This window comes from Coregonus clupeaformis, chromosome 17, assembly GCF_020615455.1.
Source record: "Coregonus clupeaformis isolate EN_2021a chromosome 17, ASM2061545v1, whole genome shotgun sequence".
Taxonomy (NCBI): Eukaryota; Metazoa; Chordata; class Actinopteri; order Salmoniformes; family Salmonidae; genus Coregonus; species Coregonus clupeaformis.
In genome coordinates this window covers 33149805-33176522 of record NC_059208.1, presented here as the reverse complement: position 1 = coordinate 33176522, position 26718 = coordinate 33149805, and the positions used below count along the sequence as shown (strand labels likewise).

At 45.5% G+C, this 26718-nt stretch overlaps 2 long non-coding RNA genes across 3 annotated transcripts; both read right to left on the bottom strand.

Moving 5' to 3' along the window:
* Positions 1–1170: 1170 nt before the first annotated feature.
* Positions 1171–3607, bottom strand: LOC121585530. The gene is made up of 4 exons (XR_006003859.2): positions 2454–3607; positions 2285–2347; positions 1796–1984; positions 1171–1657 (listed from the first exon to the last, which is right to left on the bottom strand). It is a non-coding gene; the product is annotated as an uncharacterized LOC121585530 (long non-coding RNA).
* A 721-nt stretch (positions 3608–4328) lies between these two features.
* On the bottom strand, positions 4329–8085 carry LOC121585527. Of its 2 annotated transcripts, none has more exons than XR_006003857.1 (3): positions 8054–8085; positions 5163–5213; positions 4329–4435 (listed from the first exon to the last, which is right to left on the bottom strand). It is a non-coding gene; the product is annotated as an uncharacterized LOC121585527 (long non-coding RNA). The 2 variants fall into 2 exon arrangements; XR_006003858.1 differs by lacking the exon at positions 8054–8085 and adding an exon at positions 7173–7184.
* Positions 8086–26718: the final 18633 nt, after the last annotated feature.

Genomic DNA, 26718 nt, shown 5'->3' with positions numbered 1-26718 from the left:
TCAACTATGACAGACAAAATGAGAAATAAAATTCCAGAAAACCACATTGTAGGATTTTTTATTAATTTATTTGAAAATTATGGTGGAAAATAAGTATTTGGTCAATAACAAAAGTTTCTCAATACTTTGTTATATACCCTTTGTCGGCAATGACACAGGTCAAACATTTTCTGTAAGTCTTTACACACTGTTGCTGGTATTTTGGCCCATTCCTCCATGCAGATCTCCTCTAGAGCGGTGATGTTTTGGGGCTGTCGCTGGGCAACACGGACTTTCAATTCCCTCCAAAGATTTTCTATGGGGTTGAGATCTGGAGACTGGCTAGGCCACTCCAGGACCTTGAAATGCTTCTTACGAAGCCACTCCTTCGTTGCCCGGGCGGTGTGTTTGGGATCATTGTCATGCTGAAAGACCCAGCCACGTTTCATCTTCAATGCCCTTGCTGATGGAAGGAGGTTTTCACTCAAAATCTCACAATACATGGCCCCATTCATTCTTTCCTTTACACGGATCAGTCGTCCTGGTCCCTTTGCAGAAAAACAGCCCCAAAGCATGATGTTTCCACCCCCATGCTTCACAGTAGGTATGGTGTTCTTTGGATGCAACTCAGCATTCTTTGTCCTCCAAACACGACGAGTTGAGTTTTTACCAAAAAGTTCTATTTTGGTTTCATCTGACATTCTCCCAATCCTCTTCTGGATCATCCAAATGCACTCTAGCAAACTTCACACGGGCCTGGACATGTATTGGCTTAAGCAGGGGGACACGTCTGGCACTGCAGGATTTGAGTCCCTGGCGGCTTAGTGTGTTACTGGATGGTAGGCTTTGTTACTTTGGTCCCAGGTCTCTGCAGGTCATTCACTAGGTCCCCCCGTGTGGTTCTGGGATTTTTGCTCCTCCGAGTGGAGGACAGAGGAGCCTCTTAAAGAAGAAGTTACAGGTCTGCGAGAGCCAGAAATCTTGCTTGTTTGTAGGTGACCAAATACTTATTTTCCACCATAATTTGCAAATAAATTCATTAAAAATCCTACAATGTGATTTTCTGGGAAAAAAATCTTAATTTGTCTGTCATAGTTGACGTGTACCTATGATGAAAATTACAGGCCTCTCTCATCTTTTTAAGTGGGAGAACTTGCACAATTGGTGGCTGACTAAATACTTTTTTCCCCCACTGTATATCATCAACTGATATTCAAAAAAATTTGACCATAAGTGGCAAACATATGCTCATTAATAGCCCTCAATTATACATAAACATACGAACATGTGGGATCTACAGTCGAGCCTATGTGGCATGTTTGTACAAGAACCAACAATATAAATCATTTAAGGAAAATAAAATAATATGAACATGAAACCCACAGATATTAACACTATCTGAGGAGAAGCTGATTGAAATTGGAATTGAATGGTACCTGAGCTACAGTTGGCATGCTCTAGTTCTATCTATTCATCTTCCTTTTTAATGCTACGTTTCTGTTGTGGATGTAGTATTTGATAGCAACCCAGTCTCTGTCTTTCAGAGCTACTGGCTCTGTTTGGAGGCAGGAGTCACAGTCCTTTTTACCTGGTATTCTGCAGCTTGTTATGAAATTAAGCAAATGCCACTCAACAGCTTTCACTTCATCACCTGTCCACTTGCTTCTCACCTTCACAGCTTTCATAAATGGAAACAAAATACAACTGATTAACAATGAGCTCTGCTAAAGTGACAAATGGAGGATATGATACAAAGGATTCTAGTTAGTAGTTATATTATGTTATCAATACATGTGAATACAAAATACTTACTAACCTTGCTTTCCTTTGGAGCACTTTGAGGAAGCTTGGGATGTGACTATTTTACCATGTCTTGGTTGCGTGTTGCTCATGTGTATGTTATCCAAGGTGGTTGACTCAGGAGTGCCCTCCATGTTGTCCAGGGTGGTTGACTCTGGTGTTTGCCTCAGAAGTGTCTGGTCCCTAGAAGTCTCTGTTGTTGAGCCTTTGCAAAGTAATAATGAATGTGATTATGTTCTATGAGCTTTATGACAATACGTTTGCTTGCTTGTATATTTCACTGTAAATAACCTCAATGTCAGGCAATATGCAATTCTACATTAGATATTAACTGATATTTGAGATAAACATAAACTGATTGCAAATCCATAAATGTGGAATTACTTATCACCACCAATGTGATTGTTTAAAAACAGATAGAGGATCATTTAGATAATCCCCACAGAAATTTGTATTTATGTGACATAACTTAAAGATATTACCACATATATACAAGTCAGGATACCTTTGCATTGATGTAGGTCAGCAATGGTTTCTTCGCTGGAATCCTCACTAATTTCTACTTCATCTGGTTGGGTAAAAAACATTTACGGCCAATTATTTAAATTAAGGACTAACAACACTTATAGTTATATTTGAAGTGGCTAAAAACTATATTTCAAACAAAATTTTACCTTCAGGATTGACCTCAATGTCATCCAGCCCTTTCCCCTGCAGGTAAGGCAGTCTTCATTTTTCGATTGCTATCAACAGTTTGCTGACTTTTGCGAGCTGCAGGGTACTCTGGAAGCCGATATAATTATTTATGGACACGGATGTCATGTCCTAGAAAGGTGGCAAGTTGATCCATTTCATTTTCTTTGAGGTTTAGTAGTGTGGACAAAGTGGCGACTTGTTTCCGCAATCTTGTTGAGGTGAGTGCCTCTGGGTTCTTTGCACCACATTGTTTGCATTCTTGCGAAAGCAGTCGGAGCCTCTGTAATAGGAAAGGACACCTGGCCGTGCGAACATGTACACATTTTCTTTGTGGACTTGACACTCTTTTCTGCTTATCATGAGGAGGTCCATAGCAGTGATCATGTCAGGGGTTAGAAGCACTGGAACCTTTCTTGACCTTTTACCTCGAATCTCAACTCTCTCAAAGTGTTCTGCAAGCTTCCTCTCGAAGTCAGTAAGGCCCCTCACAATGTCTGGATTCAGCTCCGTAAGATCCCTGGATGTGAAAGACTGAAGCTCCATTTTTGAAACTTCCCCCCTTCTGTTAAATAGTACTACCTGCGTCAAAGTCAATTTAGCAAGATTTCCAAAGCTTTTGCTGTTGGGTTCTTCCTCAAGGTCCTTCATACACTTAGCACGCTCAGTAGCAAGAAACGTGTGCAGCACCGACACATCCTCTGTAAAGGGTCAAACCTGTGGTTTATTCCATTTGGCTTGTTGAAGTGTACACAATGCGGCAGCTGAAATGGACTCTGTCCACTTTTTCTGATGTAAAGTGGCAAATTGCTTTGCAGACTCTGCAACAGCAGGGCGATTTGCAATGATGGCATTGCATTGCACAATGCCTGCAACTTTGGCTAAACTGTGTCCCAATTTCAAAGCCAATGATGGGATTTTATACGAGTTGCTTTCGACATCATAACCAGCAACAGATCTTACTGCCTGTATCACATGGGGAAAGTTACAGGGCATAACAAGGTCTTCGGTGCTCTTCAAAGGTGTTATAGCCCTTGCCGTTATCAATAGTCTTGCCATCTCTCTCATTTTTTGGCGTATGTAGTCATTCCTTCTCTCATATGGTTTCCTGGAATTCAACAGTGACTCGCCGATACAAAGGAGTTCAGTTTCACTCCTTACAACCGAGGAAACGTCATCCTGGTTAATTTCACAAGCAATCTTCCAAACATTTTCCTTAACTGAGTCAGGTCTTGGTAAGTGCAGTTGAATCTGTTTTCGCCCAACTTGAGGCTCTCCCTCAACAGATTTCTTCGGGCAGTTTCTCACATGTCTCCATAGGGAATTTCTTGCATACAGTCCTTCGCCAAATTTGCAGTGACGGTAGTCATCAGATGGTTTTGCAGTACTAGGTCTTTTACAGGCAACCATCTCTCCAGTGCCACAGCTTGCCACTTCAGTATTATGGTCAAAGTTTCATCTCTTCTTAAGAGAGCGTAACAACTCTTCTTTTGCGGGATCCTTTATTAAAACTGAAAGCCATTGCAACATCAGGCTTTTCACTGTGGATGGATTCGAGGTGTCTTGCCAATTTATAAATGGCATTTTTACAATAAAGACAAAATTGCTTCTTGTTGTACTTGCTTCCTTTTGCCGTTATTGACAAAGGTGTGACATTTATGGAGCTTTTCTGGTGTGATGTGTTCTCTGATGAATTGGCACTGCAGCTTATTACTGAAGTACAAGGATTGCTGCGCATCTTTGAATAACTTAATGTTCTTAGCTTCTCTGAACTGGTGGTACTATCCCCACTGTGTGCTGTAACATTCCCTAATGGTGTGTTCTCTGACAATTTGTGGTGGAGATTCTTTTGTGGTTTTATATTCCTTACTACAAGAACTTGTAGTACTTATAATAGAAGCATCCGAGGAATTGCCACATGAGTCTGGAAGATAGTCTGCAGCATCCGAAGATTCATCAAGGTCTGAAGGAAAATGGAGAAAAAAAAGCATCTAATTCTGTCAATAACTTTATACATGTATTAATACCTAGGGTATCATACTCCCTACAGTACCATCACATTGTGCATAACACCTACATACTCACAGAAAATTGTATTCTAGTAAACTGATTGAAAGACCTCTGTCTCTCAGCTATCTCTTTTTTAGCCTTCTCATAACGATCCTCACAACGATCATGACGGCGCCTCAGATTGTCAAAAGGCGACGTGTATGCGGTGAGCGAAGTCAAGCGCAGGACACAGAGCTACTGGCAGACGTACTTTACTAACCAGTAAAAGAACATACAAAACCTCCTAACAGGGAGGAAACAAATACACGCATACGACACAGCAATGCCGACCTTACGAGAAACAAAACAATAACACACAATTACCAAACGAGAGACAGGGGTGAATATAGGGACTACAATCAAACATAATAGCGAACAGGTGTAACCACTCAAGACTGAACAAGACATACACCGAAACATCGATCAGCAGCAGCTAGTACTCCGGGGACGACGAATGCCGAAGCCTGCCCGAGCAAGGAGGAGGAGCAGCCTCGGCAGAATCCGTGACACAGATTTTGCAGATGGCGGCTTTTTCTAAGCTGTACAAATTTCTACAATGTTTCCTCACATCAAAAATACCACAATGTGTTAACAAAGAACATTAACTATTTTATCTAATGACAAGAATGCAGCTTTCTTACCTGCTTTGCAGTAGGACACTGGAAGGGTACAATTCCACTGGACTTGCTTGCCTTGAATGAAATTATGAAGAATAAATATTTGTTTGTAATAACACAGTACCGTAACAGTAAATTAGGATATTATACATTATACTGTATGTGAAAATAATTTGGGTTAAGAAATTGACAATACTGTTTTATAGATGAAAAAAATGAATATGTGGATCTGGGGTTTTTAAGCAAGACTTTGGGGTGAGACTCATTGCTGAGGTCAAGGGCTGCATTGACCACAGATGTTAGGAAAGATAATTAATATGTGGATCTGGGCTTTTTATGCAAGACTCTATAGAAATGGTTAAAACAGTACAATATCTGCTAACCAACATTATGAGGACCGTGTAACACACACACTCTACTCTGGTTGGGTCATACCATATCGGGACGTCATCTGAAACACATTTACGTCTTGAACAGACTAAGTACAAAATGAGGACATGACGACTGAACACATCTAGAGTCAAGGTTCCTGACTTTGAGTTATTGTTACGAACCCCGTGGCTTTAAACGTCTAGGGTGGATGGACAAGAGACCCGTAACATAATTCATGCAAATTAGAATCGTGACATGGAACAGTGAGAACAAAAACTACACGACAACCATAAACTACCGTCAAACATAAAAGGTTTATTTTTGAACACACGGTAAAGGTTTGGGAAAAAGGGCTGAGCAGGACCCAAGAAATGAAACAATAGTGTAAAACACCCCTAAACTGATCTTGCCTGCCTCAAGAACCGCTAAGCTACTGCTAATCATACAAAAATTACAGTGGGTGGTCCGCTCAGGTCTAACTAGTGTTTTTAGACAGTTTTCTTCCTACGGGTAATGTACGCCCAAGGGCAACTTGCTTAAATTCCCCTTTTCCCAGAAACACACAAAGTTACCAAACAGAGTAACCAGCAAATGAGTGAGTACACAAAACACCACAGTATCCATACTCACATACAGAAAAGAGTCTAACAAAGTTACCAAACAGAGTAACCAGCAAATGAGTGAGTACACAGAACACAGGACACCACAGTATCCATACTCACATACGGGAATAGTCTCTAACAACAAACATTTACATTTTAGTCATTTAGCAGACGCTCTTATCCAGAGCGACTTACAGTTAGTGAATACATTATTATTTTTTTATACTGGCCCCCCGTGGGAATCGAACCCACAACCCTGGCGTTGCAAACACCATGCTCTATCATCTGAGCTACATCCCTGCCGGCCATTCCCTCCCCTACCCTGGACGACGCTGGGCCAATTGTGCGCCGCCCATGAGTCTCCCGGTCGCGGCCGGCTGCGACAGAGCCTGGATTCGAACCAGGATCTCTAGTGGCACAGTTAGCACTGCGATGCAGTGCCTTAGACCACTGCGCCACTCAGGAGACGTACACAACTGACCGGCTTTGAAACAATGGGATGTGTGATTGAAAAACCAGAAACAGGTGGTGCAATGCAGAGGAATGTCCACTGATTGGTCCACCTGAGCAATCAGCAGACACCCCAACGACCACCAATCAGGAACATACAGGACACCTGTGATTAGGGCAGAAGGAGTGAAAAAACACAAAAAGACACAGGATACCTGTATCCATAACAGTTATCCTTTTGTTGTCAAAGAAAGCTCACAACCTTAAAAGTAATATAAATGGATCAACTGCCATATAAATTAAATCACGCAAATTGATAAGAAATGTGTTAAATGGGCAAAAACATTGCCCCAAAAATACAAAAACATAGGCATTAGAGAGAATAAAGATTCATTTTATGTTTTGAGGGGCGGTTAGTTCTGTCAAATGGTTGGGCTAATTTTGTTTACGCTATGATATCGAAACAAGTTATGGGAATGTTGATATTGTGAACATTTTACACAAAAGGTTGGTTGTAATACAGTAAAAAGCCATTTAATGTATATATTGGAATGAACTGAGACAACAATTTAATTTAAATAGATAAGATCTACAATAAATGTGTAATAACCTGTTGGAAGGATGATGTGGATCTCTGTCTCACTTCTGGGTCTGCTGAAGGTTGAGCTGGGATCTTGTCACTTGGTGTCTGCAATGAAATACAACAATAACATGTCAGAAATATTGTGTTTTATAATATAGATCATATCTATTTAGTAAACTAATGATCATACTCAGTTCAGTCACAATATATTCCTAACACCTGTCTATAATAATCGCCTTTGGGGTGAGACTCATTGCTGAGGTCAAGGGCTGCATTGACCACAGATGTTAGGAAAGACAATTAATATGTGTATCTGGGCTTTTTATGCAAGACTCTATAGAAATGGTTAAAATGGTACAATGTCTGCTAACCAACAATATGAGGACCGTGTAACACACGCACTCTACTCTGGTTGGGTCATACCATATCGGGACATAATCTGAAACACATTTACGTCTTGAACAGACTAAGTACAAAATGAGGACATGATGACTGAACACATCTAGAGTCAAGGTTCCTGACTTTGAGTTATCCTTTTGTTTGCAAAGAAAGCTCACAACCTTAAAAGTAATGTAAATGGATCTACTGCCATATACATTAAATCATGCAAATTGATAAGAAGTATGTTAAATGGGCAAAAACATTGGCCAAAAAATACAAAAACATAGGCATTAGAGAGAATAAAGATTCATTTTATGTTTTGAGGGGCGGTTAGTTCTGTCAAATGGTCGGGCTAATTTTTTTTACGCTATGATATCGAAACAAGTTATGGGAATGTTGATATTGTGAACATTTTACACAAAAGGTTGGTTGTAATACAGTAAAAAGCCATTTAATTTATATATTGGAATGAATTGAGACAACAATTTAATTTAAATAGAAAATATCTACAATAAATGTGTAATAACCTGTTGGAAGGATGAAGTAGATCTCTGTCTCACTTCTGGGTCTGCTGAAGGTTGAGCTGGGATCTTGTCACTTGGTGTCTGAAACGAAATACAATAATAACATGTCAGAAATATTGTGTTTTATAATATAGATCATATCTATTTAGTAAACTAATGATCATACTCAGTTCAGTCACAATATATTCCTACCACCTGTCTATCATAATCGCCTTTGGGGTGAGACTCATTGCTGAGGTCAAGGGCTGCATTGACCACAGATGTTAGGAAAGATAATTCATATGTGGATCTGGGCTTTTTATGCAAGACTCTATAGAAATGGTTAAAACGGTACAATATCTGCTAACCAACAATATAAGGACCGTGTAACACACACACTCTACTCTGGTTGGGTCATACCATATCGGGACGTCATCTGAAACACATTTACGTCTTGAACAGACTAAGTACAAAATGAGGAGATGACGACTGAACACATCTAGAGTCAAGGTTCCTTACTTTGAGTTATCCTTTTGTTGTCAAAGAAAGCTCACAACCTGAAAAGTAATGTACAGTGAGGGAAAAAAGTATTTGATCCCCTGCTGATTTTGTATGTTTGCCCACTGACAAATAAATGATCAGTCTATAATTTTAATGGTAGGTTTATTTGAACAGTGAGAGACAGAATAACAACAAAAAAATCCAGAAAAACGCATGTCAAAAATGTTATAAATTGATTTGCATTTTAATGAGGGAAATAAGTATTTGACCCCCTCTCAATCAGAAAGATTTCTGGCTCCCAGGTGTCTTTTATACAGGTAACGAGCTGCGATTTGGAGCACACTCTTAAAGGGAGTGCTCCTAATCTCAGCTTGTTACCTGTATAAAAGACACCTGTCCACAGAAGCAATCAATCAATCACACTCCACCATGGCCAAGACCAAAGAGCTCTCCAAGGATGTCAGGGACAAGATTGTAGACCTATACAAGGCTGGAATGGGCTACAAGACCATCGCCAAGCAGCTTGGGAGAAGGTGACAACAGTTGGTGCGATTATTCGCAAATGGAAGAAACACAAAATAACTGTCAATCTCCCTCTGTCTGGGGCTCCATGCAAGATCTCACCTCGTGGAGTTGCAATGATCATGAGAACGGTGAGGAATCAGCCCAGAACTACACGGGAGGATCTTGTCAATGATCTCAAGGCAGCTGGGACCATAGTCACCAAGAAAACAATTGGTAACTCACTACGCCGTGAAGGACTAAAATCCTGCAGCGCCCGCAAGGTCCCCCTGCTCAAGAAAGCACATATACAGGCCCGTCTGAAGTTTGCCAATGAACATCTGAATGATTCAGAGGAGAACTGGGTGAAAGTGTTTTGATCAGATGAGACCAAAATCGAGCTCTTTGGCATCAACTCAACTCGCCGTGTTTGGAGGAGGAGGAATGCTGCCTATGACCCCAAGAACACCATCCCCACCGTCAAACATGGAGGTGGAAATATTATGCTTTGGGGGTGATTTGCTAAGGGTACAAGACAACTTCACTGCATCAAAGGGACGATGGACGGGGCCATGTACCGTCAAATCTTGGGTGAGAACCTCCTTCCCTCAGCCAGTGCATTGAAAATGGGTCGTGGGTGAGTATTCTAGCATGACAATGACCCAAAACACACGGCCAAGGCAACAAAGGAGTGGCTCAAGAAGAATCACATTAAGGTCCTGGAGGGAGCTGAAGGTTAGAGTTGCCAAACGTCAGCCTCAAAACCTTAATGAGTTGGAGAAGATCTGCAAAGAGGAGTGGGACAAAATCCCTCCTGAGATGTGTGCAAACCTGGTGGCCAACTGCAAGAAACGTCTGACCTCTGTAATTTCCAACAAGGGTTTTGCCACCAAGTACTAAGTCATGTCTTGCAGAGGGGTCAAGTACTTATTTCCCTCATTAAAATGCAAATCAATTTATAACATTTCTGACATGGGTTTTTCTGGATTTTGTTGTTGTTATTCTGTCTGTCACTGTTCAAATAAACCTATCATTAAAATTATAGACTGATCATGTCTTTGTCAGTGGGAAAACGTTCAAAATCAGCAGGGGATACAAATACTTTTTTCCCTCACTGTAAATGGATCTACTGCCATATAAATTAAATCAAGCAAATTGATAAGAACTAAGGTGTATGTAAACTTCCGACTTCAACTGTATATATATAAAGCGGTGACAACATACATGCAAGAAGGGACATGTATTTACATATTTTATAATTCTTTGACAGATCCTATACATTATAATATATCAAAGCAGATTTACTTACCAGAGCATGCCATGGCCAGTGAGATTATCCATAATCATAGGTTATTTCACTCTCTGCTTGGATGTTTTCAATAACAAACAAGCAAAGATGAGGTTTACATTGGACTATCATCTTTTTCATTTTGCAATTTGGGGACCTGTGGGCATCATTTACCACATTTAAACAGGCTGTTTTCCCACAGTAGTTGTGGGATCTTGTTCCGTGTTCCGTGTTGGTTGTATTTTGTAGCCAAGGACTTCACGTGTCGTTATCGTTTGTTGTTTTGTTCTTGTTATCACTATTGATAATAAAGTATGTTCGCTCATCACGCTGCGCCTTGGTCCACTCACTCTAACGATCGTGACAGAAGATCCCACCAAACCAGGACCAAGCAGCGTGTCCAGGAGCAAGCGCCGGGTAAGGAGCTGGAGAGGTTGGCGATTGCCCAGGTGGGCCAATGGTGGTCCTGGGAGGACGTGCTCTCGGGAGAAGGGCCATGGGCTAAAGTTAAGGCCCTGGTGAGAGAGGAGCAACGGCGTCAACAGTGTTGTCGGCGGACGGACGAGAGGCAACCCCAAAATATTTTTAGGGGGGGGGCACACGGCATGGGCGACGGGGCAGCAGGAGGCAGCTACAGGGCGTATTGGGAGGTTAGGTGAGGAGGCCACCAGGTTAAGGGGGCTATTGGTCCAGAGGGAGCAGGAGTTAGTGGTTCAGAGGGAGGAGATACTGGAGGCGATAAGGGAGAAGGAGAAAGTAGAGGCACGGCGAGAGGAACTGTGTAGGCAGCTGAGGGAGCGGAAGGTTATGAAGAAACCCAGTCCCGCTCCTCACACCAAGCAAGTGTTGTGTGTCACCAGTCCAGTCCGGCCCGTTCCTGTTCCCCGCACTAAGTTGATGGTGCGCGTCGCCAGCCCGGCCCGGCCTGTTCCTGTCCCTCGCACCAAGCCTACGGTGCGCGTCGCCAGCCCGGCCCGGCCTGTTCCTGCTCCTCGCACCAAGCCTACGGTGCGCGTCGCCAGCCCGGCCCGGCCTGTTCCTGCTCCCTGCACCAAGCTAATGGTGCGCGTCGCCAGCCCGGCCCGGCCTGTTCCTTCCCCTCGCACCAAGCCTACGGTGCGCGTCGCCAGCCCGGCCCGGCCTGTTCCTGCCCCTCGCACCAAGCCTACGGTGCGCGTCGCCAGCCCGGTCCGGCCTGTTCCTGCTCCCCGCACAAAGCTAATGGTGCGCGTCGCCAGCCCGGCCCGGCCTGTTCCTGCTCCCCGCACCAAGCTAATGGTGCGCGTCGCCAGCCCGGCCCGGCCTGTTCCTGCTCCCCGCACCAAGCTAATGGTGCGCGTCGCCAGCCCGGCCCGGCCTGTTCCTGCCCCTCGCACCAAGCCTACGGTGCGCGTCGCCAGCCCGGCCCGGCCTGTTCCTGCCACTCGCACCAAGCCTACGGTGTGCGTCGCCAGCCCGGCCCGGCCTGTTCCTGCCACTCGCACCAAGCCTACGGTGCGCGTCGCCAGCCCGGCCTGTTCCTGCCACTCGCACCAAGCCTACGGTGCGCGTCGCCAGCCCGGCCCGGCCTGTTCCTGCCACTCGCACCAAGCCTACGGTGCGCGTCGCCAGCCCGGCCCGGCCTGTTCCTGCCACTCGCACCAAGCCTACGGTGCGCGTCGCCAGCCCGGCCCGGCCTGTTCCTGCCACTCGCACCAAGCCTACGGTGCGCGTCGCCAGCCCGGCCCGGCCTGTTCCTGCCACTCGCACCAAGCCTACGGTGCGCGTCGCCAGCCCGGCCCGGCCTGTTCCTGCCACTCGCACCAAGCCTACGGTGCGCGTCGCCAGCCCGGCCCGGCCTGTTCCTGCCACTCGCACCAAGCCTACGGTGCGCGTCGCCAGCCCGGCCCGGCCTGTTCCTGCCACTCGCACCAAGCCTACGGTGCGCGTCGCCAGCCCGGCCCGGCCTGTTCCTGCCACTCGCACCAAGCCTACGGTGCGCGTCGCCAGCCCGGCCCGGCCTGTTCCTGCCACTCGCACCAAGCCAGGGGTGCGAGTCGCCAGCCCGGCACGGCCTGTTCCTGCTCCACGCACCAAGCCAGGGGTGCGCATCGTCAGCCGGTGCGGCCCGTTCCTGCTCCACGCGCAAGCCAGGGGTGCGAGTCGTCAGCCCGTCCGGCCCGTTGCTGCTCCATGCACCAAGCCAGGGGTGCGCATCGTCAGCCCGGTCCGGCCCGTTCCTGCTCCACGCACCAAGCCAGGGGTGCGCGTCCTCAGTCCGGCACAACCCGTGCCTGGGTCACCGGTGCCTGGTCAGGTACCGGTCAGCTGCTCCACACCGGAGCTTAAGCAATCCGCTCCTACGATGTCCAGTCCAGCTCCAGCCAGCGGGGCCAGACCGGACCAGGGGCGCTACGGGGGGATGATTGAAGGGTGGTGGTCAAGCCCGGAGCCGGAACCGCCTCCGAGGAGGAATGCCCACCCAGCCCTCCCCTGTTTGGTTTATGTTGAGGCGCGGTCGCAGTCCGCGCCTTTGAGGGGAGTACTGTCACACCCTGGCTCTGGGGACTCTATATGTTGAGCCAGGGTGTGTAGATTCTATGTGTTTTGTGTTCTATGTTAATTATTCTAGTTGTTCTGTTTCTATGTTGGCCAGAGTGGTTCTCAATCAGAGGCAACGAGTGTCAGCTGTTGCTGGTTGTCTCTGATTGGGAACCACATTTAAACAGGCTGTTTTCCCACAGTAGTTGTGGGATCTTGTTCCGTTTTCCGTGTTGGTTGTATTTTGTAGCCAAGGACTTCACGTGTCGTTATCGTTTGTTGTTTTGTTCTTGTTATCAATATTGATAATAAAGTATGTTCGCTCATCACGCTGCGCCTTGGTCCTCATCCTTCGACGTTTGTGACACCTCCCCAGTGAACCATCTTCGCAGGATGCATCTATGCTAAAATTGAAGAGGGAAACAGATTTACGTTTTCTCCACAAAACATATAAACATATAGAGATTAACTGATGTCTTATAGGGTTTTACTTACCACCATGAGCCATTGTTCCATTCAAAATCAAACAAGAAAGCATTTTGCTTTTCCGTATACTTCCCCTGCCTCTTGTGCCGTTCATATTGCGATATAAACTCCCCATGGTACTTGAGGACAAAGGATCCCTTTTCAATTGGTGCTGAGGCAAATACACCACGTCCTGATATAACAAAGTTAAGAACTTAGTATCAAGTAATACAGTTCAAATTAGGTTAATGAATTTCTGTTGATCAGACCCATTTAGCCTGCTTATCAATGTGTATGATTTAATATTTAGGGGAAAGATCCATTGCAGGGGTGCAAACTGGTAAGGACCCAAAAAGGTGACAACATTCAAAATAAATTTGGTCTGAAAACTATGAAATCACGAGGACATGTATTTTATGTTGGATTTAATGACAGATCTACAGCTAAAAACGGAAACGCTGAAACAATGGCGTTAAAGCGGGGCAAAAGAGATGTGATCCCCGGTCAGGTTCCAGCAGTTATCACCACTAGACCTGCAGTGACTTGCACCGCTGAGTCTGCCTTTGACTCCTCGCTTTAGACCGCTTTATTGCAGACTTTGTATTTAAGGACATCAGCGTACACAAATAAAATCCCAAATCACAACAGGCAGGGATTACGCACACACCCACTCACGTTGTGAACATGATTCTCTGTCGGTAGGCCTACTCGGCGGTGCATTTTCGCTGTTCTGTTAACTTGAATGGTGCCATATTTGTTCTACGCGCTGATACGCATCATTCACATGTATTGTACATTTTTAGCACCCAAATGCTTCTACATTCCATTTATCGATGGGGTTGTTATGATCAAATGTTAAAAACATTTTTTGAATGTAAATCACATTACCGGCTTTCACACATAGCACGAACGGTCTGCCGACTGGCCAAGGAAATTACCACCAATATTACACATTCTAATAGAAGTTGGGAGGTGTAGTTCATAAATCTTGAATCTTTTTCCCCATCCCCCAACTGCTTGCAAAATAATCACAACATTACTTCTGAAATTGGATGTTAAAGCCGTATGTGTCTAATGCAGCGGTACGCAGGGATTTTTTCACTTGTGTAAGACTTGAATGTGTTTCAAATGACATCCCAATATCGTATGACCCAATAAGTGTAGCGTGTGTGTTTAACATACCTTTAGAGTCAGTGATCCATTTGACTTTATAACAAGGCTTGTCACTTCCAGAAATAATAAAATGAATAGCCTCAGCCTCAGGACTAAGTCTGGCTCTTCGTTTTGACATGCTCTTCAATTGCCCATGTGCTCCTCAACTAGAAAACATCTACATTGGAAGATGACAAAAAGTCAGCGAGACAAATACAGAAAAGACTAATACCTGATTTGAATCGAATAAGGATATATCAAATGGTATTAGTCTGCCTTTAGTCATATCGTGCTCATGTTCTTACTAATGCAGAATCTGGTTAGCTTATTAGGCTAACCGATCAGTGCAAACCTTATGTAACTGCAATCACAATAGCAATCTTTTCACAGTAAGCACAGTAAGCAATCTTAACACCTTCAAAGATAAATACTGTTATAAAAGTATAGTACTGTAAACTCTACAAATAACATTATCTGAACTGAACAACCAATATCATCACTTTGGCTTTAAATGGAAAAACATGATAGTGCTAAGTAACATTTGTGGTCAAGAACACTTAAATGTAACAACAGCTTAGATAATAACTATCTCTTTAGTTGTAAATGAAGAAAAATAAATGTATTACCTTCATTTCTCTTGCACTTCTTCCAGTTCTGAATTTTCCATGTGGCAAAAGTCCTTTTCATTCCTTTCAGCTAATTTGCTAACATTAGCTTATCTGGCTAATTGATGCTAAATTACGTTTTTATTTGAGGGATTTAGGGGGATTTTATAGTTATATAGTTATAGTTGACTATGATGACATGTACATTTACATTTTAGTCATTTAGCAGACGCTCTTATCCAGAGCGACTTACAGTTAGTGAATACATATATATTTTTTTTTTCATACTGGTCCCCCGTGGAAACGAACCCTCAACCCTGGCGTTGCAAACGCCATGCTCTATCAACTGAGCTACATCCCTGCCGGCCATTCCCTCCCCTACCCTGGACAACGCTAGGCCAATTGTGCGCTGCCGCAGTATGTGTATTCAAGTAAATCTATCTTGAATAGTTGGAAAGTGTGCTCAAACAAAATCAGGATATGTCACGTAACTAATGTGTGTCACGTGACTAAAGTGTGTCACGTGACTAAAGTGTGTTTAAAGTGTGTTAATGTTCCAAAACTGACCACTAGGTGGCCTTTTTTAACAGGTGAGCAAAACGCATAAACACACACACACACTTCAAATCATGAGATTGTGACATTTAAAGACTTTTCAGATTTTTGGTTTAGGGGCATTCTATGGTCGTCTAGAACACTGTAGTGAGCTCGGAAAAATGAGGACTCCAAAAATGTCCTCATATTTCCGAGCATCCTGACATTGAAGGTGAGTTTTCATAAAATTGTCTTCATATGTCACAAAAACGAGTGCACACACACACACACACACATACACACACACACACACACACACACACACACACACACACACACACACACACACACACACATAAACACACACACATAAATACATATACTTTAAAAAAATATATTTCCCTTTATTACTTTCCAACCCCACCACCCCTTCCCTAATTGGTGTAAACTAGTGGACAACAATGATTAGGCCTCTTCTTCCAGCTTATACATACTATATATATTTTATGGACACAGTCAATTTTACAATAATTCTATTGCGTTTGGTGGCTGACTAAAAGTATTTAGTCAGCCACCAATTGTGCAAGTTCTCCCACTTAAAAAGATGAGAGAGGCCTGTAATTTTCACCATAGGTACACGTCAACTATGACAGACAAATTGAGATTTTTTTCTCTCCAGAAAATCACATTGTAGGATTTTTAATGAATTTATTTGCAAATTATGGTGGAAAATAAGTATTTGGTCACCTACAAACAAGCAAGATTTCTGGCTCTCACAGACCTGTAACTTCTTCTTTAAGAGGCTCCTCTGTCCTCCACTCGTTACCTGTATTAATGGCACCTGTTTGAACTTGTTATCAGTATAAAAGACACCTGTCCCCAACCTCAAACAGTCACACTCCAAACTCCACTATGGCCAAGACCAAAGAGCTGTCAAAGGACACCAGAAACAAAATTGTAGACCTGCACCAGGCTGGGAAGACTGAATCTGCAATAGGTAAGCAGCTTGGTTTGAAGAAATCAACTGTGGGAGCAATTATTAGGAAATGGAAGACATACAAGACCACTGATAATCTCCCTCGATCTGGGGCTCCATGCAAGATCTCACCCCGTGGAGTCAAAATGATCACAAGAACGGTGAGCAAAAATCCCAGAACCACACGGGGGGACCTAGTGAATGACCTGCAGAGAGCTGGGATCAAAGTAACAAAGCCTACCATCAGTAACACACTATGCCGCCAGGGACTCAAATCCTGCAGTGCCAGACGTGTCCCCCTGCTTAAGCCAGTACATGTCCAGGCCCGTCTGAAGTTTGCTAGAGTGCATTTGGATGATCCAGAAGAGGATTGGGAGAATGTCATATGGTCAGATGAAACCAAAATAGAACTTTTTGGTAAAAACTCAACTCGTCGTGTTTGGAGGACAAAGAATGCTGAGTTGCATCCAAAGAACACCATACCTACTGTGAAGCATGGGGGTGGAAACATCATGCTTTGGGGCTGCCAGGACGACTGATCCGTGTAAAGGAAAGAATGAATGGGGCCATGTATTGTGAGATTTTGAGTGAAAACCTCCTTCCATCAGCAAGGGCATTGAAGATGAAACGTGGCTGGGTCTTTCAGCATGACAATGATCCCAAACACACCGCCCGGGCAACGAAGGAGTGGCTTCGTAAGAAGCATTTCAAGGTCCTGGAGTGGCCTAGCCAGTCTCCAGATCTCAACCCCATAGAAAATCTTTGGAGGGAGTTGAAAGTCCGTGTTGCCCAGCGACAGCCCCAAAACATCACTGCTCTAGAGGAGATCTGCATGGAGGAATGGGCCAAAATACCAGCAACAGTGTGTGAAATCCTTGTGAAGACTCACAGAAAACATTTGACCTGTGTCATTGCCAACAAAGGGTATATAACAAAGTATTGAGAAACTTTCGTTATTGACCAAATACTTATTTTCCACCATCATTTGCAAATAAATTCATTAAAAATCCTACAATGTGATTTTCAGGATTTTTTTTTCTCATTTTGTCTGTCATAGTTGACGTGTACCTATGATGAAAATTACAGGCCTCTCTCATCTTTTTAAGTGGGAGAACTTGCACAATTAGTGGCTGACTAGATACTTTTTCCCCCCACTGTACTTATTATGGACACTGTATGCTTTACATTATAATATTTAGCAAGAAAGCCAATGACTGATTCATTGCTAAAAAGAGCAGCTCAGTATACAACATCTGGCCTCCTACTGACAATGTCTGTAAATGTTTTATATAATAAAATTACATTGTTATAATACAATTACTTAGTCAATATATTACAGATACTGTATGTCATGCAGTACCTCCACAGGGCTGTTTTTTATAACAATGCTCATTGTAATACGCCTTCCTAATATTGAGTTGCATCCCCTTTTGCCCTCAGAACAGCCTCAATTCGTCAGGGCATGGACTCTATAAGGTGTCGACAGCGTTCCACTTGGTTGCTGGCCCATGTTGACACCAATGCTTCCCACAGTTGTCAAATTGTCTGGATGTCCTTTGGGTGGTGGACCATTCTTGATACACACGGGAAACTGTTGATCTTGAAAAACCCAGGAGCGTTGCAGTTCTTGACACAAACCGTTGCACCTGGCACCTACTACCATACCCCGTTCAAAAGGTACTTAAATATTTTGTCTTGCCCATTCACCCTCTGAATGGGACACATACACAATCCATGTCTCAATTGTCTCAAGGCTTAAAAATCCTTCTTTACCGGTCTCCTCCTGTTAATCTACACTGATTTGAAGTGGATTTAACGGGTGACATCAATAAGGGATCATACCTTTCACCTGGTCAGTGTGTCATGGAAAGAGCAGGTGTTCCTAATGTTTTGTGCACGCAGTGTATGTGTAATATTAAAAAGTGCTATCTAGAACCTAATTGGGTTGTTTGGCTGTCTCCATAGGAGAACCCTTTGAATAATTATTTTTGGTTCCATGTAGAAGCCTTTTTGGATTCCATGTGGTTCTACATGGAACCCAAAAGGGTTTTACCTGAAACCAAAATGGTTTCTACCTGGAACCAAAAAAGGTTCTGCTATGGGGACAGTCATAAACATGATTATACTTGGAACTGGAGAGTCTTTACCACCATGGTAAATTAGTAGTCATATATAGGACCCTGAGTTTTTCTGGGCCCAGAATTTCCCCTGGTCAGGCAAAAGTGCAGAATGTTTTGCCCTCTTCAGAAAACCTCAACAGTGGTTCAGCTGAACATGTAAATGTATCCTTTGAAAGACATGGTTGACGGTATCAGCTGTCAAACTTGTTTCAGGATTTCTATTGCTTAGTCTAACAATGTATGCACTCACTAACTGTAAGTCGCTCTGGATAAGATTGTCTGCTAAATGACTAAAATGTAAAATGTAACATTCTATAGGACATAAAAATATATGACAATCAGGCCCAATTCAAAACCATAAAGAACCACAAAAGTAATGTTCTTGTGCCTCCGTTGAAGCAGATCATATGGTCATTCAGCCCTACTCCATTGAGTATCACTGATATGATTCCAAGAGAAATGTAAGTAGCTAGGTTTCCATCCAATTTGTGACAGATTTTCATGTAAGCGGCAGGTAGCCTAGCGGAGTGTTGGGCCGGTAACCGAAAGGTCGCTGTTTCGAATCCCCGAGCCGACTAGGTAAACATATTAATCCGTCTGTGCCTTTGAGCAAGGCACTTAACACTAATTACTCCTGTAAATCACTCTGGATAAGAGCGTCTGCTAAATGGATAAAATGTCAATGCAAATATGATAAAATATGCATACAAAAATATGCATTTTTTTTTACCATCATCAAAACTGACTTGTTGCGGAGAAAAGGCTGTGCATTATGACGTAGTGCACATAAACACTTTTGCGCTAAAGTTGTCATGTACCGAATAAAAAACATAAGTTCAATGTGTTTCCATTGCATTTTCCACTCCATCGATGGTTTTGTCACACAAATTGTTGCAATAAATGGCAAACTTCCCCAATCTGGTTTTCGTGCATGCTCTCTAGACAACAGTTAGCTGATAAGGGACTGTATGTTTTTTATAATGAGGGATACCTAAAAGCCTACCAATAATTAAAAAAATAATAATATGACCTCTGAAATGAAAATAGATGTCCCTCCCTACAGTAAAATATATTTTTTCCGGACCCTCCAAGACCACTTGAAAAAAAACAAGTGACCCTCCCCTATACCCAAAATAATAATTAAAACAAAGTGGAGAGCAGAGAACATGCCTACCATTTAACCGCACTCCTAGGACAGACCAGAGTCTCATATATGCAGTTTTAAAAACAGAACAAAACAGCGGTACCAAGTAGTAGGTCGATGTAGTAAGACATGACACAATCTACTCTACATGAACAAAAGTATGTGGACACCTAATATGGAGTAGGGCTCCCGTTTGCTGCTATAACAGCATCCACTCTTCTGGGAAGGCTTTCCACTAGATGTTGGAACATTGCCTCAGGGACAGCAACAAGAGCATTAGTGAGGTCGGGCACTGACATTGGACGATTAGGCCTGGCTCGCAGTCAGCGTTCTAATTCATCCTAAAAAGGTGTTCGATGGTGTTGAGGTCAGGGCTCTGTGCAGGCCAGTCAAGTTATTCCACACCGATCTCGACAAACCATTTCTGTATGGACCTTGCTTTGTGCACGGGAGCATTGTCATGCTGAAACAGGAAAGGGTCTTCCCCAAACTGCTGCCACAAATTTGGAAGCAAAGAATCGTCTAGAATGTCATTGTATGCTGTAGTGTTAAGAATTACCTTCACTGGAAATAAGGGGCCTAGCCCGAACCATGAAAAACAGCCCCAGACCATTATTCCTCCTCCACCAAACTTTACAGTTGGCACTATGCATTCGGGCAGGTAATGTTCTTCTGGCTTCCGCCAAACCCAGATTCGTCCATCGAACTGCCAGATGGTGAAGTGTGATTCATCACTCCAGAGAATGCGTTTCCACTGCTCCAGAGTCCAATGGCGGCGAGCTTTACACCACTCCAGGAAAGGAGTTCGATTCCAGGCTGTATCACAACCGGCCGTGATTGGGTGTCCCATAGGGCGGCGCACAATTGGCTCAAGGTCGTCCGGGTTTGGCCGGTGTAGGCCGTCATTGTAAATAAGAATTTGTTCTTAACTGACTTGCCTAGTTAAATAAAGGTAAAATAAAATAAAATAAACTCCAGCCAACGCTTGGCATTGCATATGGTGATCTTGTGTGCGGCTGCTCAGCCATGGAAACAAATTTCATGAAGCGCCCGACAAACAGTTCTTGTGCTGACGTTGCGTCCCGAGGCAGTTTGGAACTCGGTAGTGAGTGTTGCAACCGATGACAGGCGATTCTTACGCGCTACGCGCTTCAGCACTCGGCGGTCCCATTCTGTGAGCTTGTGTGGCCTACCACTTCGCGGTTGAGCTGTTGTTGCTCCTAGACTTTTCCACTTCGTAATAACAGCACTTAACATCATTTTTATTGGTGGTAGTGGACTACTACACACACTGGGTGGAGTTATTTCCCCTCCGCAAAGCAACTGCATCCGCCATTGCTCTTATTCTGCGAAGGGAGGTCTTTACCAGATTCGGGATTCCAGACCAAATTCTCTCTGACCAAGGTCCGCAGTTCATCTCAGGAATCTACAAAGAGCTCTGTACCTACTGGGGTGTGGTTGCCAAGCTGACCACGGCCTACCATCCTCAGACCAACTTGACCGAGAGGTTAAGCCGCACCCTGAAGGGGATGATTGCTTAATTCGTGGGGGATCAGCAGACAAGGTGGGATCAGCATCTTCCTGAGTTTCGATTTGCACTGAACTCTGCCATCCAGGAGACTTCTGGGGTCACTCCCGCCGAACTCCACCTGGGAAGACCCCTAAAAAGGTCCAATGGACAGAGTCTTGCAAAGTTCCAACGTTTCACCTGACTGCCCAGCTTTTGATGCAGTCCAACACCACCACACCTTGCTAGCCAGAGTGGAGGCCAGCAGAATCAAAGCCAAACAACGACAGCTAAGAAACTATGACGTGTGTTTCCCACCCCAGTCTCGTGTCTGGGTCCGTTATAATCTGTCAAAGGTGTCCAAGCAGTTCACTGCCAAGCTAGCTTTGAGATGAAAAGGTCCATAGCGTATGGTGCAACAGTTGGGGCCGGTGAACTACTTGATCTGTTTGGAGGACACTGGGGAAGATGTCAGGAGGGTGCATGTTGTTGACCTAAAGCCCTGCTACCCTACGGCAGAAGAGCTGGATTGTAGGCAAAAGCAACACCTGCAGGATCTCTTCTTGGAGGACTCTGATGATGCGGACTTCCCTGGTTTTGTGTAGCGTCTGGTAGCGGCACTCTATCCTACTCTTTTCTTTTCGGCAGGGTTAATACTTACCTGGCGCCCAAACAAAAATCTTTATCTTTACCCCTATCTAACAATACAGCTATACAGTTGACCGGGGCAGCTCTAGCAGGGCAGAAATTTGACGAACTGACTTGCTGGAAAGTTGCCATTCTATGACGGTGCCACGTTGAAAGTCACTGAGCTCTTCAGTAAGGCTATTCTACTACCAATGTTTGTCTATGAAGATTACATGGCCGTGTGCTCGGTTTTATACACCGGTCAGCAACGGGTGTGGCTGAAATAGCCGAATCCACTAATTAAAAAAAGGGGTGTCCACATACTTTTGTATATTTAGGCTAGTTACATCAAAGAGTAAACAAAAGGCGAATGGAGATCCAAATAACCAAAACATAGCCTACAGCCTACTACAGTGAGATGCAGCCATGCACAGCTGTCATGTCAAATAAATAGGCCTATACAGGCCCGCTTCAAACATTGAAAATCATGCTGCTCGCTCAGGAGTTCAGCAACACATAGTGATATGGCACAATACACTTCTGTGAATCAAATTCGACCCACATAATCAATTAAGGAACTAAATGTTCACAATCGCCAAAGAATACACTGAACAAAAATATAAACGCAACATGTAAAGTGTTGGTCCTATGTTTCATGAGCTGAAATAAAAGATCCCAGATATGTTCCAGACGCACAAAAAGCTTCCCTCTCAAATTGTGCACACATTTGTTTACATCCCTGTTAGTGAGCATTTCTCCTTTGCCAAGATAATCCATCCACCTGACAGGTGTGGCATATCAAGAAGCTGATTAAACAGCATGATCATTACACAGGTGCACCTTGTGCTGGTGGCAAAATGTGCAGTTGTCACACAACACAATGCCACAGATGTCTCAAGTTTTGAGAGAGGGTGAAATTGGCATGCTGACTACAGGAATGTCCACCAGAGCTGTTGCCAGAGAATGTTATGTTAATTTCTTTACCATAAGCCGCCTCCAACATTGTTCTAGAGAATTTGTCAGTACATTCCAACCGGCCTCACAACCGCAGACCACAAGTATGTTATCGTGTGGGCGAGCGGTTTGCTGATGTCGACGTTGTGAAGAATGCCCCATGGTGGTGGTGGGGTTTATGGTATGGTCAGGCATAATCTACGGACAACGAACCCAATTGCATTTTATCGATGGCAATTTGAATCCACAAACATGCCGTGACGAGATCCTGAACCCACTCGCACCAAGCCTACGGTGCGCGTCGCCAGCCCGGCCCGGCCTGTTCCTGCCACTCGCACCAAGCCTACGGTGCGCGTCGCCAGCCCGGCCCGGCCTGTTCCTGCCACTCGCACCAAGCCTACGGTGCGCGTCGCCAGCCCGGCCCGGCCTGTTCCTGCCACTGCACCAAGCCTACGGTGCGCGTCGCCAGCCCGGCCCGGCCTGTTCCTGCCACTCGCACCAAGCCTACGGTGCGCGTCGCCAGCCCGGCCCGGCCTGTTCCTGCCACTCGCACCAAGCCTACGGTGCGCGTCGCCAGCCCGGCCCGGCCTGTTCCTGCCACTCGCACCAAGCCTACGGTGCGCGTCGCCAGCCCGGCCCGGCCTGTTCCTGCCACTCGCACCAAGCCTACGGTGCGCGTCGCCAGCCCGGCCCGGCCTGTTCTTGGCACTCGCACCAAGCCTACGGTGCGCGTCGCCAGCCCGGCCCGGCCTGTTCCTGGCACTCGCACCAAGCCTACGGTGCGCGTCGCCAGCCCGGCCCGGCCTGTTCCTGCCACTCGCACCAAGCCTACGGTGCGCGTCGCCAGCCCGGCCCGGCCTGTTCCTGCCACTCGCACCAAGCCTACGGTGCGCGTCGCCAGCCCGGCCCGGCCTGTTCCTGCCACTCGCACCAAGCCTACGGTGCGCTGTCGCCAGCCCGCCCGGCCTGTTCCTGCCACTCGCACCAAGCCTACGGTGCGCGTCGCCAGCCCGGCCCGGCCTGTTCCTGCCACTTGCACCAAGCCTGCGGTGCGCGTCGCCAGCCCGGCCCGGCCTGTTCCTGGCACTCGCACCAAGCCTGCGGTGCGCGTCGCCAGCCCGGCCCGGCCTGTTCCTGGCACTCGCACCAAGCCTGCGGTGCGCGTCGCCAGCCCGGCCCGGCCTGTTCCTGCCACTCGCACCAAGCCTGCGGTGCGCGTCGCCAGCCCGGCCCGGCCTGTTCCTGCCACTCGCACCAAGCCTGCGGTGCGCTGTCGCCAGCCCGGCCCGGCCTGTTCCTGCCACTCGCACCAAACCTACGGTGCGCGTCGCCAGCCCGGCCCGGCCTGTTCCTGCCACTCGCACCAAGCCTACGGTGCGCGTCGCCAGCCCGGCCCGGCCTGTTCCTGCCACTCGCACCAAGCCTACGGTGCGCGTCGCCAGCCCGGCCTGGCCTGTTCCTGCCACTCGCACCAAGCCTATGGTGCGCGTCGCCAGCCCGGCCCGGCCTGTTCCTGCCACTCGCACCAAGCCAGGGGTGCGAGTCGTCAGCCCGGTACGGCCCGTTCCTGCTCGACGCACCAAGCCAGGGGTGCGCATCGTCAGCCCGGTACGGCCCGTTCCTGCTCCACGCACCAAGCCAGGGGTGCGAGTCGTCAGCCCGGTCCGGCCCGTTGCTGCTACAAGCACCAAGCCAGGGGTGCGCATCGTCAGCCCGGTCCGGCCCGTTCCTGCTCCACGCACCAAGCCAGGGGTGCGCGTCCTCAGTCCGGCACAACCCGTGCCTGGGTCACCGGTGCCTGGTCAGGTACCGGTCAGCTGCTCCACACCGGAGCTTAAGCAATCCGCTCCTACGATGTCCAGTCCAGCTCCAGCCAGTGGGGCCAGACCGGACCAGGGGCGCTACGGGGGGATGATTGAAGGGTGGTGGTCAAGCCCGAGCCGGAACCGCCTCCGAGGAGGAATGCCCACCCAGCCCTCCCTGTTTGGTTTATGTTGAGGCGCGGTCGCAGTCCGCGCCTTTGGGGGGGTACTGTCACACCCTGGCTCTGGGGACTCTATATGTTGAGCCAGGGTGTGTAGATTCTATGTGTTTTGTGTTCTATGTTAATTATTCTAGTTGTTCTGTTTCTATGTTGGCCAGAGTGGTTCTCAATCAGAGGCAACGAGTGTCAGCTGTTGCTGGTTGTCTCTGATTGGGAACCACATTTAAACAGGCTGTTTTCCCACAGTAGTTGTGGGATCTTGTTCCGTTTTCCGTGTTGGTTGTATTTTGTAGCCAAGGACTTCACGTGTCGTTATCGTTTGTTGTTTTGTTCTTGTTATCAATATTGATAATAAAGTATGTTCGCTCATCACGCTGCGCCTTGGTCCTCATCCTTCGACGTTCGTGACACCTCCCCAGTGAACCATCTTCGCAGGATGCATCTATGCTAAAATTGAAGAGGGAAACAGATTTACGTTTTCTCCACAAAACATATAAACATATAGAGATTAACTGATGTCTTATAGGGTTTTACTTACCACCATGAGCCATTGTTCCATTCAAAATCAAACAAGAAAGCATTTTGCTTTTCCGTATACTTCCCCTGCCTCTTGTCCCGTTCATATTGCGATATAAACTCCCCATGGTACTTGAGGACAAAGGATCCCTTTTCAATTGGTGCTGAGGCAAATACACCACGTCCTGATATAACAAAGTTAAGAACTTAGTATCAAGTAATACAGTTCAAATTAGGTTAATGAATTTCTGTTGATCAGACCCATTTAGCCTGCTTATCAATGTGTATGATTTAATATTTAGGGGAAAGATCCATTGCAGGGGTGCAAACTGGTAAGGACCCAAAAAGGTGACAACATTCAAAATAAATTTGGTCTGAAAACTATGAAATCACGAGGACATGTATTTTATGTTGGATTTAATGACAGATCTACAGCTAAAAACGGAAACGCTGAAACAATGGCGTTAAAGCGGGGCAAAAAGAGATGTGATCCCCGGTCAGGTTCCAGCAGTTATCACCACTAGACCTGCAGTGACTTGCACCGCTGAGTCTGCCTTTGACTCCTCGCTTTAGACCGCTTTATTGCAGACTTTGTATTTAAGGACATCAGCGTACACAAATAAAATCCCAAATCACAACAGGCAGGGATTACGCACACACCCACTCACGTTGTGAACATGATTCTCTGTCGGTAGGCCTACTCGGCGGTGCATTTTCGCTGTTCTGTTAACTTGAATGGTGCCATATTTCTTCTACGCGCTGATACGCATCATTCACATGTATTGTACATTTTTAGCACCCAAATGCTTCTACATTCCATTTATCGATGGGGTTGTTATGATCAAATGTTAAAAACATTTTTGAATCTTTTTCCCCATCCCCCAACTGCTTGCAAAATAATCACAACATTACTTCTGAAATTGGATGTTAAAGCCGTATGTGTATAATGCAGCGGTACGCAGGGATTTTTTCACTTGTGTAAGACTTGAATGTGTTTCAAATGACATCCCAATATCGTATGACCCAATAAGTGTAGCGTGTGTGTTTAACATACCTTTAGAGTCAGTGATCCATTTGACTTTATAACAAGGCTTGTCACTTCCAGAAATAATAAAATGAATAGCCTCAGCCTCAGGACTAAGTCTGGCTCTTCGTTTTGACATGCTCTTCAATTGCCCATGTGCTCCTCAACTAGAAAACATCTACATTGGAAGATGACAAAAAGTCAGCGAGACAAATACAGAAAAGACTAATACCTGATTTGAATCGAATAAGGATATATCAAATGGTATTAG